This window comes from Eretmochelys imbricata, chromosome 3 (genome assembly GCF_965152235.1).
Source record: "Eretmochelys imbricata isolate rEreImb1 chromosome 3, rEreImb1.hap1, whole genome shotgun sequence".
NCBI lineage: Eukaryota > Metazoa > Chordata > Testudines > Cheloniidae > Eretmochelys > Eretmochelys imbricata.
Genome location: NC_135574.1, coordinates 132,936,752 through 132,950,100, shown reverse-complemented (window position 1 = coordinate 132,950,100; position 13,349 = coordinate 132,936,752).

Here is a 13,349-nt window from a genome sequence, read left to right as displayed (position 1 = left end):
CAGCCTCCAAAGTTGAGAAGCGAGTGGCAATAGTCCTGTGGAAGCTTGCAACGCCAGACAGCTACCAGTCAGTCGGTAATCAATTTGGAGTGGGCTAATCTACTGTGGGGGTTGCTGTGATGCAAGTAGCCAACACAATCATTGAGCTATTGCTATCAAAGGTAGTGACTCTGGGAAACGTGCAGGTCATACTAGATGGCTTTGCTGCAATGGGATTCCCTAACTGTGGTGGGGCGATAGATTGAATGCATACCCCTATCTTGGGACTGGACCACCAGGGCAGCCAGTATATAAACCGCAAGGGGTACTTTTCAGTGGTGCTGCAAGCACCGGTGGATCACAAGGGACGTTTCACCAACATCAATGTGGGATAGCCGGGAAAGGTTCATGATGTTCGCATCTTCAGGAACTCTGGTCTGTTTAAACAGGTGCAGGAAGGGATTTACTTCCCAGACCAGAAAATAACTGTTGGGGATGTTGAAATGCCTATAGTTATCCTTGGGGACCCAGCCTACCCCTTAATGCCCTGGCTCATGAAGGCACTCTGAACAGTAGCAAGGAGCTGTTCAACTGTAGGCTGAGCAAGTGCAGAACGGTGGTAGAATGTGCATTTGGACATTTAAAGGGTTGCTGATGCAGTTTACTGACTCGCTCAGACCTCAGACAAACCAATATTCCCATTGTTATTGCTGCTTGCCGTGTGCTCCACAATCTCTGTGAGAGTAAGGGGAAGATGTTTATGGCAGGGTGGGAGGTTGATGCAAATCGCTTGGCCACTGAATACGCACAGCCGGACAACCAGGGCTGTTAGAAGAGCACAGCAGGAAGCGCTGCGTATCAGAGCTTTGAAAACCAGTTTCATGACTGGCCAGGATACCGTATGACACTTTTGTTTGTTTCTCCTTGATGAAAACCCGCCCCCTTGGTTGCCTCTAAATTCCCTGTAAGCCACCCGCCCTCCCCTCTTCAATCACAGCTTGCTTGCAAAGGAAATAAAGTCACTATCATTTAAAAAACATGTATTCTTCATTAATTAATTATAAAAATAGGGAAATAACTCACAAGGTAGCCCAGGTGGGGTTTGGGAGGAGGGTAGGAGTGAAGGAAAAGGCCACTTTAAAACTTCTTGAATGATAGCCTTCTGTTGCTTGGGCTGTCCACTGGGGTGGAGTGATTGGGTGCTCAGAGCATCCCCTCCCCCTCCCCCCGTGTTCTTGGGTGTCTGGGTGGGGAGGTTATGGAACTTGGGGAGGAGGGAGGGCGGTTAAACAGGGGCTGCAGTGGCAGTCTGTGATCCTGCTGCCGTTCATGAACCTCCACCAGACACTGGAGCATGTCCCTTTGATCCCGCAGTAGCCCAAGCGTTGCATCCTGCCTCCTCTGATCTTCCTGCCGACACCTCTCCTCACGTTCATCAGCCACTTTCCTCTGCTACTGTGTCCCTCCACACATTCTGCTGAGCTCTGTCAGTGCCGGACGACTGCATGAGCTCAGAGAACATTTCATCGTGCGTGCTTTTTTTTTTTGTCGCCTTATCTGAGATAGCCTTTGGGATGGAGAAGGAAGGCTTGAAACATTTGCAGCTACTGGAGGGAAAAAAGGGAGTGAAGTATTTTAAGAGATACATAAAAGATACATTTTACAGAACAATGACTATACTCTTTCACAGTGAACAACACTATTCACATTACATAGCACATGTGATTTTGGTACAAGTTCGCATTTTGCATCTTATATTGAGTAGCGAGGCAACAGAATTCAGCTTGCAGGGGGCCATGGTAAGCTGTAGCCTTTTGGCTTCTGCAACTTTCATAACAGCAGCGCCCTCCTCTCCCATACCAAGCAAAGAATGTTGATTTGGCCATTTAGTGCTGTGGTTTTCCCGTTAATGTGCAGCAGCAGCAGAAACCAAACTAACCCCCGCCCCCATCCAATTCTCTGGGATGATTGCTTTTCCCCTCCTCCCACCGCCTGGCTGGTATCAGGGAAGATCCCTGCTAGCCAAATTTGAACAGCTCAGAGCCAATGCCACCCCCCTACAACTACATGGCTAACTGTGGGGAGGATTTCTTTTCAGCCACAGGCAAACAGCCCAGTAGGAACGGCCACCTCTGAATTTCCCCTTAATTAAATTCCCCTATTTCAACCAGGTTACCATGAACGATATCACTCTCTTGAGGATAACACAGAGAGATAAAGAACAGATGTTGCTTGAATGCCAGCAAACACTGGGACCATAGGCTGCCAGGCTTTGTCATGAAATGATACCAGATTACTTGCTACTAGCATGGCATGGTAAAGTGTCGTACCATGGAGGACGGAATAAGGCTGCTCTCCCCAGAAACCATCTGCAAAGGCTTTTAAAGTACCTCCAGGAGAGCTTCATGGAGATGTCCCTGGAGGATTTCCGTTCCATCCCCAGACATGTTAACAGACTTTTCCAGTAGCTGTACTGGCCATGAATGCATCTCAAGTCCTTGGGGCTACTTAATCATTAAAAAATGCTTCCTTTCATAACATGTATTATATTTTAAAAAGGTACACTCACTAGAGGTCCCTTCTCTGGTTTTGTTGGGTTGGGAGGGTATTTCAGTCAGGGTGATAAAAAGATCCTGGCTGTCGGGGAGAATGGTGTGCTATGTGCTCTCCTCAAGCTCCTCCTCCTCTTCCTCATCTTCCCCATCTGCAAAATCCTCAGGCATGGCGGAGAGTACCCCATCATCGGAGTTCACAGACAGGGGTGGGATAGTGGTGGCGGCCCCCCCTAGAATTGCATGCAGCTCAGCATAGAAGCGGCATGTCTGGGGGTCTGTCCAGGAGTGTCTGTTTGATTCTTTGGTTTTCTGGTATGCTTATCTGAGCTCCTTAAGTTTCATGCGGCACTATGTTGCATCCCTGCTATAGCTTCTTCCATCATGGCCTTGGAGATTTTTTTAAATGTTTTGGCATTTCGTCTTTTGGAACGTAGTTCTGATAGCAGAGATTCCTCTCCCCATACAGCGATCAGACCCAGTACCTCCCATTCGGTCCATGCTGGAGCTCTTTTTCGATTCTGGGACTGCATCACCTGTGTTGATGAGCTCTCCTGGCCAAACAGGAAATGAGATTCAAAAGTTCCCGGGGCTTTTCCTGTACACCTGGCCAATGCATCCGAGTTCAGAGTGCTGTCCAGAGCGGTCACAACGGTGCACTGTGGGATAGCTCCTGGAGGCCAATACCTTCAAATTGCATCCACACTAACCCTAATTCAAAATGGCAATGTTGATTTCAGTGCCAATCCCCACGTTGGGGAGGAGTACATAAATTGGTTTTAAGAGCCCTTTATGTTGAAAAAATGGCTTCATTGTGTGGACAAGTGCAGGGTTAATTCGATTAACACTACTAAATCTGACAAACTTGTAGTGTAGACCAGGCCTCAGAGGTAGTTTGGAATTCTCGGAAGTGTTGTTGCACACATTACTATGGGAATATCTTATGGCAATAATTTTGGAAAAAGGCCAGAATTTACACAGCAGGTGACTGAGTCTGGCTGGAGCAAAATGTTCACATTACATCTCCAGACAATCACTTCTTCCCCTAAACATCTCCCTGCCTCACCTTGCTTCCCTCTATTCATTGTCCATTCTTCTATAAAAGAATCATTTTAATAAGGCTCCAAATTGACATGTATGCAACACCACAATGTTCCTTTGGCAAGAATGCCATACACTGGTGACATCTAGTGGACACAAGTAACAAAACAAATCAAACCATATTTAAAAAGATTCAGTTTGTGAAAATAATTCAGTCCTAAACCGATGATAATCTTGTGTGTCTTTCACACACTCCTCTTTACTCCCAGGAAACCATCTTTATCTCAGTGTGCTGAAAGCTTGAGAAATGTTTAGAAACATAGGAATTACCATATCAATTCATACATAAAAAGCATCTAGTCTTGACTCCTGGCTTCAGGGACCAATACCTTATTCTTCAGAGAAGGGTGAACTTCTCTCCCCAAAAGGGTTATTGGTGTAGAGAAACTTTAAACCCCGACGTAAAGGGTTATGGAAGGGGAAATATATGGAACGTTCCCCTTACCAGCAACTAACAGTGCCAAGGCACTGGCGCCAAACATGCAATCAATGGTCACTTTTATGACTTGTGAACTGTGCCCTGTGTCCCTCCGACACAGGGGCTGTATCCAGCGGATCCGTGCCATCGATGCCCACCCCAATTCCTTCACAATCCTCTCTCACACAGTACACTTCTGTGGAGTAGACCACAAGGTAGCGCAGGTGAGTTTTTGTGTATGGTCTTCCAACAGCCTGCCCTCAAACCATACAATGCAATGGCAGTGGTTCAACTACATTTCAAGCTTTCTGTGGCCACGGTAGAGGAAACAGCAAGGACAGCAAGATATTACTCTTCTTGGCCAGTCATACGATGCTATAACATGGGAGTTATCCCCAACATCCCCCAACAGCCAATCAAATTATGTTTTGAAGCAAGAGCTTTCATTATGCTTTTAACATAGTCTTAGCTTGCATAATTGCCACTGTAAATGATGACCATAAAATTATCCAGTCCTCCTAATAGTCTTGTTGCATTATCTGACTCCGCACCCTGTGGCAGTGAATTCTACAACTGATGGTGTTGGGTAAAGAAACACTTTTTCCTTTGTCTTAACTGTCTTTGATTTGGTCACATCTCACCTTTGGCCATCCACTTTGCCCTTATTTGGATATTTCTCATCTCCTATTTATTTTTTGTAACTGAGGCATTCAAAATTGGACTCATCACTCAAACCAACTTCTGGCACTCTTTGGTTTTGGCGAGAAAACTGATGCACATTAATGATGTTAATGCAGCATTATTGAGTCTTTATTCTGGTTAGGCAGCTACAGATTCCAGATTACTCTGGTTTCTGGCAGCAATAGCCTGGTATTTATTGTGTGATGCCATGGACAAGTTAGGGTGTGTTTGAGCTAACACACACCAGCCTCCCCTCAGAATAACCCTCTGTCTCCACTCTTGGAGGCCCACAGAAAGCCTGAACAGTGGCTCTTGTGAGAGTCTGGGAGAACCAGAAGTGGAGCAGGATACCTTCACACCGGGCTTGCACTCCTTGTGCAAACTTCTTTGTTGAGCAAACACATTGACTTTGTCTACGCTGGAAAAATTAGGACACATAATTCACCATTATAACTGCTCTGGTTCACATTAGTGGAAGTTCTGATGTAAAAAGGACTTGGGTATGTTATCTAATTCTCCTCCAACTGTACACCACAGCCCCCACTGTTGCTGCTGCTGGTGGAGCTACACCAGCAGAGCACTATATGTGTGTGGTATTCTCAAGAAAGCAGGGAGATTCAGGTTTCAGGAAAATGCTCCTAGTGAACAATTAGAAACATCATCATGGGGTCAGGGTGTCTTATTCATAGAACTCCTGCCTATCTCCCTATTTCCTACTAACCTACTTCCTGTTGCTGCTGCACTTCCTGCTAGATGCATACAGTATCCACAAGATGTCCCTATTCCACAATAGGTGCCAATTTTTGTAGTATAGATGCAGCCAATGGCCACTTTCCTAAGCTGAAGTTGCTAGTTTTAGTTCCATCACTACGTATAAAAAAAATGTCAGGTTTCCCCCCAGTAGGCCTGTTACTACCGGTATCCCAGGCAATAATAAGCCTTTAAACGTGTTATGGTTTCCCAGCAGCTAGTGCAGACAAAATATGCCAAAACATTTAAACAGAGTTTAAAGAGTGTTCTAGCCTACTAGTGAACTCTCACAAATCTCACCCCCAACAGTACTTCAAAACACTTTTCACCATTGCCTACCTATAGTGCCAGAAAAATGAGCACTTTTAAATAACCTGTTTGAACAAAGGCAGTGTTAATAGAAAGCCTGTTGGTATTTTTTTTAATTACTTTTAAATACAGGGACAAAGTATTTTTTTAAATAACAGGACTATAAACAGTTCTTATGTGCTCTTTTAAGTTGCTCCTGAAAATATACTTCTTTCGGATAACTTTTATTAAGAACAGATGGTGTGGTCCATTGGATTAGATGCTGGATTGATCTGGAGGTTCTAAGGATCTTGGCCTGAGCCCCTATTCTAATAGTGACTCATCATGTGTCATTGGACAAGTCACATCCTATCCGCCTTTCCATTTCCTCACCTGTCATAGTGGATCTCTCTATTTTGTGAAGCACTTTGAGATCTCCAAAACCTGCTATAATACCTAGCTCCTTGCTCAAGTAGCTTAATTTTTGCTAGGATGACGACTAAAAAACCCTCTCATTATTAGTATGTTGCCTCTTTCTCGTCCACCTTGGTTTGTATTTTGTACAGACCTTCTAATTAAAATTGTGTATTTCCTTTGCCTGTGATAAAGACAATAAGTGAATGTAATATCTATGATATACTAAAGCAGAACGTTGTTGTAAATGTTGACACTGACATTAATGTCTCTTATAAGTCATGGCTTGATTCTGGACTTGATTATGCCCATCACAACATATTTCTTCCTTCCAGCTTCTGCAATTGTCACATTTGTACAGTCACCAAACTTCACTGGCTAAAAAGAGTAGATTAATTTAATTCATACTTCATTCTCTGGGAAGATAATCTACTGCCCAAAGAGCCTTTGGGCAAACTTCATCTACTCTCCTCTGCTACTTAAAGTTACAAATAATTTTTAACCCTGTTTCAATGTAGCAACACACACAATAGTAACTATATTAATCCATTCCCACCGCTTCCTGCTTGTGTGCTTACGAAGTGATTTATTTTTCATGTAATATTTCTCTATTCACATTTTAATACACACTGCTTTATTCAGGTTAGAGCGTTAATTTGCACAGTGCTGTTTTGATAAGAATGGAGAATACAAAACCAATTATCTAATGCACGTCCTGTCCATTATTAGGAGTCTAACTGGTAAGTCAAAGTCTTGGGCAGCTGAAACTTGACTAAATAAAAGAAAAATTTATGCTTCTGTAACAACTACCATAAAAGAATTTCAAAGCACTTTATAAATATTAAGGAAAACTCACAAGTTCTCACTGTGAGATAGGTTAAGGACATACACTTTGGTCATCCCTGAAATGCAGGCACCAGTGGAATGCAATGTAGCAGTTTAATACCAATGTCTAGCAACACAGCACAGCAAGTTAGGATAAGAGCAGCTGCAGCTTCATTTGTGTCTATTAGGGAATTTAGGGAAGCAGAACTTAATTCTTGAACACAAGCTGGAATCTGGCCAGGATATGGGTGCTACTCTTGGGAAAAATGGAACAGAATCTTGAAAACCACAAGAGGACAAGACGTTACTTTTTGTGTCTCACTCAAAAGAACCAAGGCCCAGGTATTTAGGTACCTAACTCACATTTCAGTCATTATACTGCTGCTGTTGATTTGAAACACCAAACTGGAGCATTGGACCATTATGGACCCAGAGGAGCATGCCACTTACACAACTTCCTGCAGTACCAAACGGTTATGAGGGGTTCTCCCATTCATGTACCAGCATATCCTAACACTGGTAAGAGGATCACTACACAAGGTGATGATGAAAGCTGCTCCACTTAAAATAGAGGGGGGAAAGCATAGGGATGAGTATCTCATCTGTAGGAATTCTCACTTTGAATTCTCTAGCTGTTTAACTTCAAGACAGACAACTGTATCTTGGACTTGTTTAGAGAGATGGCCCGTTTGTTATACTTCTGCAACATAGGCCATGGAAGCATCCTCTCCCCCTCCACCTCCTGCTTTGCTAGGTGGCTCCTTATTAATTATTGTAGTGCCTAAAAAGAACCCTAACCATAGACCAAGACCCCATTGTGCCGGGCACTGTACAAACAGGACAGAAAGCCACTCTCTGGCCCAAGTTTAAGTAGATTCAAAATTTAAGTAGACTCAAAGCTGAAGGCAGGAGACCATGATGTCTGATTTTTCTTACTGAGATTTTGAGAAATGCTCAAATTCCCCCCTGTAAGGCACTCAGCTACCATGGTGTTGGATGCCAGATAAATGCCTGAAATAAAGAACATCTTCTCCTACTGTTATATTGTGTCTCAGCATTGTCTTCAGTGCACACTTCCTGTCTCACATTACCTTAGAGACAGGATGCAATGTCTAAAAAATGCTATCGACAATTGAGAAGAGGTAACTGGGAAAGGAAAGAGACCTATTATATAAAGCATCTACTTGAGTCAAGATCTCACTCAGGCTGCTGCAGCAAACTATCCACCTACTCTTCTTTCTTATCTAGTTTCACCATCACCAGCAAAAAGTATCAAAATGCTGCCCTGTATGAGCAGCATTAAACAGGAGCTGCTGAAATTTACCATCCTATCATTCAAATGCAGGAAAACAATTAGTATCCCCTGGGCTGGGATACATTTTAGAGGGGAAAATTTAGCAGCATATGGTGTGTGAATTAAGATTAAAAACAACAGCTGTCAGTGTTGACTGAAAAATCTTTAAAAACAGATTTATGAATATTTATGAAAGTATTTAAGTAGAGATGGCTTGAATTGCCCCATCTCTCCCCCCCCCCCCTCCAGCCCTAACTGAAAGCTTCTACATTGGAGTTTGAAATGCAGATCTAAATTTTACAGTTTAGGTCCATCTTTAGAATTTAAGAGGAATTATACAAATTAAATCTATTATGCTGTAGTAAGAAATTGTTAAACATTTGCAATCAGAGTTTAATACAAGAATTCCCTATCTGGATCAACATTTGACTTGCTTGGAAGAGAGAGAGAGAGAGAGAGAGAAACATTTTGGCATTGATAGTGTAACCAATACTACCAAAACCTAAGTTTATTAATAAAACTACTACTTAGCACCTACAGTAACTTTCATCCCCAGATCTCAAAGTTCTTAACAGTGATGAGTGAAACAATTATTCATGTCTTACAGATAAGGGAACCAAGGCACAGAAAAGTAACTTGCCAAGAATCAATGGCAGAACAGGGAGTAAAACTTAAGTCACCTGATCACCATTTGGCATGGTGCATAGTTAATACTTCACTTCTGAAATCATTGCATTAAACAAGGCAGAAACACAAATGGTCAAGCTACTTTAGAAGTTCCTATTCACTGCCACGTTTTCACTGTATTCAATTAAACTTGTCAATGAGGGAAAAGATGGAAGATCTCTATCTGATCAAAGGCAACATTTTCAAAAGCATCTAAGTCCCATAACGTCTCAGTGGGATATAGGAGACTCCTAAATCACTTACACACTTTTAAACCTCCCCCCCCCACAAAAAAAGAGATAACTAAAGTGATGTCATTGAATCAATACAATTTCACAACATTGTGTTTAAAACCTCTTCTGAAGGGGCACTGTTCATTATTGTTGACTATAGCCTGGAAGTGGAGCAATGACTTTGTTTGATAGATAGAGAACAGATTTAAGGCCTTAATTCTTAATTAAAAACTAATTGGGACATACACAGTGTAGCAGTTGGTTTATTTATGAACCTCCCTGGCTGAGTTAAAGGATATAAAACATAAAAAGTAACTTGGGAACAATCTGGTAGCATATGCAGAACAGGCAGTAGCAAGTCAGCAGCAGCCTTCACCCTCTGGCAAATAAGGGAATGAGTCTCTTAAGCCCATGAAAGTGAAGCGGTGCAAGACTGTGAAGGACATCTCGCGAAGGAGAGAAGACAAGAGTGCCACTGATTGAGGGAGCCAGTCTCCTTTCTTGTTCCCAGCCTTGCGGTAGAAGCAGCATTCTCTCTAGGCCTACGCTCAGCTCACACATCAAACCCAGCAGGAAGACGAAGGGGAATTTTGGCATATATACAATTAAACTAGTCAAGGAGCCATTTTTAATGGTTGTTGCAACACCCTCTGTCTTGCTAACAGTTTCACTTTTTGAGCATTACCTAACAAATACTGCAGCTACCGACACTTGAAAATTTAGAGCCGAGCGTACAGAAGCTTTCTAATAAGCTACATCTGGAAATAATCCGTTTAAATTACCCGTTGCCAAAACAGCTTTAAAGTCTCACCCTGTTTTTCCTGTGGATTCAGCTTCTTACTTAATGGAGGGGCTCAAGAAACATATCTGTAGGCTTGGCTATGTATCCCTGAGATGACCAGGGCAGACGAAGGTTACTTACTTGTTATCTTGGAGGATCCAAGAAGGTAAAGGCCCCTTTGGCAATAGGCTGTCAGTACAAAGTAGGATCTCATTTTCATCCCATTTGCCTCAGAATGAGCTATTAACCCTAAAGATCCTGGACCACTCTCTGACTCAGGTCACAGAAGAACATCTTTACATGGAGAATCATGCCACAAAAAGGCTAATAATCTTCACACATTGAGCTTCACTTTGGCCTTTGAGATGTCAGTGAAGAGCTGTCAGGTCACATAATGCTAGTTCAATATATTTCCAGTAGCTTCTGCAAGTCCATTTTCTTCATTCTAAAAAGCTTTGAGGCCTGTTTCCAGCTGCTTTTACAAGGAGGAGCTACAAACCTCGCTGTTTTTATTAATGACCGCTGAAACTAAGGGAAGAGAAAACAGAAGCCACCATCCCTGACTGGACCCACCAAAGTGGAGCTGTGGGCTACCAACAGAAGTGTGTAAGGGATCAGGGGTATGTCCAACAGAGCAGAAAGGTAGGTGCCTGTGGAGTGTGGGCAGGAGAGTAGGTAACTACATTACAGGGGAGTACGCACAGGGGGTGAGAAGAAAGGGCTCAGGAGGCAACACAAAATGTATGAAAGAGGGGAACAGATGGGATTGGAAGATGAAACAAAAAACAAAGACAACATGATTTATTTAATAAAAGGATTACACACTTTAATCTACTTGCATTTCAAAGCACGGTAAATAAGAGTGCACTATGGAACTTTCAGTTCCAGCAGGGTCCACATAGATACTTGCTAGCGCACGGTAGACTTCCACCCCAGATTGCTGTGAATTAATTGTTCGTGTAGACAAGCCCTTAAACATAAAAAGGGAATTTAACTTTGCAAATATTTTTAATTTATCATTACATTGGGAAATGCTAGACTCATGCCACACATCAACCGCTGGAGATACAGCTCTAACAGAGCTATGCTTATGCGCATGATTTGGGATTGCCCTTTCATTCCCTCCTTTTGGGATGATGGGAATGAATCTTAGAAATTAACCTTGAAAGGGATGCCACTATTTTGATCATGGGGAAGAAAGAATTTTACATCATAACACGAAATAATGAAGACTGCAGTGACAAGGTGAGTGAGGTGATGTCTTTTATTGGACCAACTTCTGTTGGTGATACAAGATTTCTGTGTAAGATCGAAAGCTTGTCTCTTTCACCAACAGGTCCAATAAAAGGTATCACCTCACCCACCTTGTCTCTCTAATATCCTGTGACCAATTCAGAGCTGGAAAAAAAAATTATTATATGGAAGAGTAATTCCATGCTAGGTATAAATTTCTGGATCTCTTTCCTCCAGTCAGGCAGAATGGAAACACCTCTTTCATTTGAAACAAATTGGACCATTATGATTATATCTACAAGCCACTCCTACAACTATAAATGCAAGTACAGGACATGGAATTTCTAATGCTATTGGCATTATTGAGATTGAGTCCAATTTGGGAGCTAGTCTGTGTTTAACTTTTAATTATCAGCTGAACATATTTGTCAGACACTAGCAAAAACAATGCCCCTTGCCAAAACTAGAATTTAAGTGAAACAAATTTGGTAACCTTAGGGACACCAATCTGAACAAACATCAGAAAATGCAAACGTTAGGGTACTTGCAGTCACATTAGCCCTCCACACTATACACACTATGGTAATCTGATTAGTAATTAGAGCTGTCAATTAATCACAGTTCACACACGCAATTAACTCAAAAAATTAATCGTGATTAATCGCAGTTTTAATCCCACTGTTAAATAGAATACCAATTGAAATTTATTAAATATTTTGGATGTTTTTCTACATTTTCATATATATATTGTATTCTGTGTTGTAATGGAAATCAAAGTGTATATTATTTTTATTACAAATATTTGCACTGTAAAAACAACAAAAGAAATAGTATTTTTCAATTCACCTCATACAAGTACTGTAGTGCAATCTCTTTGTTGTGAAAGTGCAACTTACAAATGTAGGGTTTTTTTTGGTTACTTAACTGCACTCAAAACCCAAAAGAATGTAAAACTTCAGAAACTACAAGTCCACTCAGTCCTACTTCTTGTTCAGCCAATAGCTAAGACAAACAAGTTTGTTTACATTTGCAGGAGATAATGCTGCCTTCATCTTATTTACAATGTCACCAGAAAGTCAGAACAGGCATTTGAATGGCACTTTTGTAGCCAGCATTGCAAGATATTTACGTGCCAGATATGCTAAACGTTCATATGCCCCTTCATGCTTCAGCCACCATTTCAGAGGACACACTTCCATGCTGATGACTCTTGTTAAAAAAATGTGTTAATTAAATTTGTGACTGAACTCCTTGAGGGGGAATTGTATGTGCCCTGCTCTGTTTTACCCACATTCTGCCATATATTTCATGTTATAGCAGTCTTGGATGATGATCCAGCACGTTGTTCATTTTAAGAACACTTTCACTACAGATTTGACAAAACTCAAAGAAGGTACCAATGTGAGATTTCTAAAGCTATCTACAGCACTCGACCCAAGGTTTAAGAATCTGAAGTACCTTCCAAAATCTGAGAGGGACAGGGTGTGAAGCATGCTTTCAGAAGTCTTAAAAGAGCAACACTCCGATGCAAAAACTACAGAACCCAAACCACCAAAAAAAGAAAATCAACCTTCTGCTTGTGGCATCTGACTCAGATAATGAAAATGAACATGCGTTGGTCTGCACTGCTTTGGATTGTTATCGAGTAGAACCAGTCATCAGCATGGACACATGTCCCCTGGAATGGTGGTTGAAGCATGAAGGGCCATATGAATCTTTAGCGCATTTGGCACGTAAATATCTTGTGACGCCGGCTACAACAGTGCCATGAGAACGCCTGTTCTCACTTTCAGGTGACATTGTAAACAAGAAGCAGGCAGCATTATCTCCTGCAAATGTAAACAAAATTTGTTTGTCTGAGCAATTGGCTGAACAAGAAGCAGGACTGAGTGAACTTGTAGGCTCTAAAATTTTACATGGTTTTATTTTTGAATGCAGTTTTTTTTTTTAAACACACAATTCTACACTTGTAAGTTCAACTTTCATGATAAAAAGATTGCACTGCAGTACTTGTATTAGGTGAATTGTAAATTATTATTTCTTTGTAAAAAAACTAATGCAAATACTTGTAAACAAAAATATAAAGTGAGCACTGTAGACTTTGTATTCTGTATTGTAATTGAAATCAATTTGA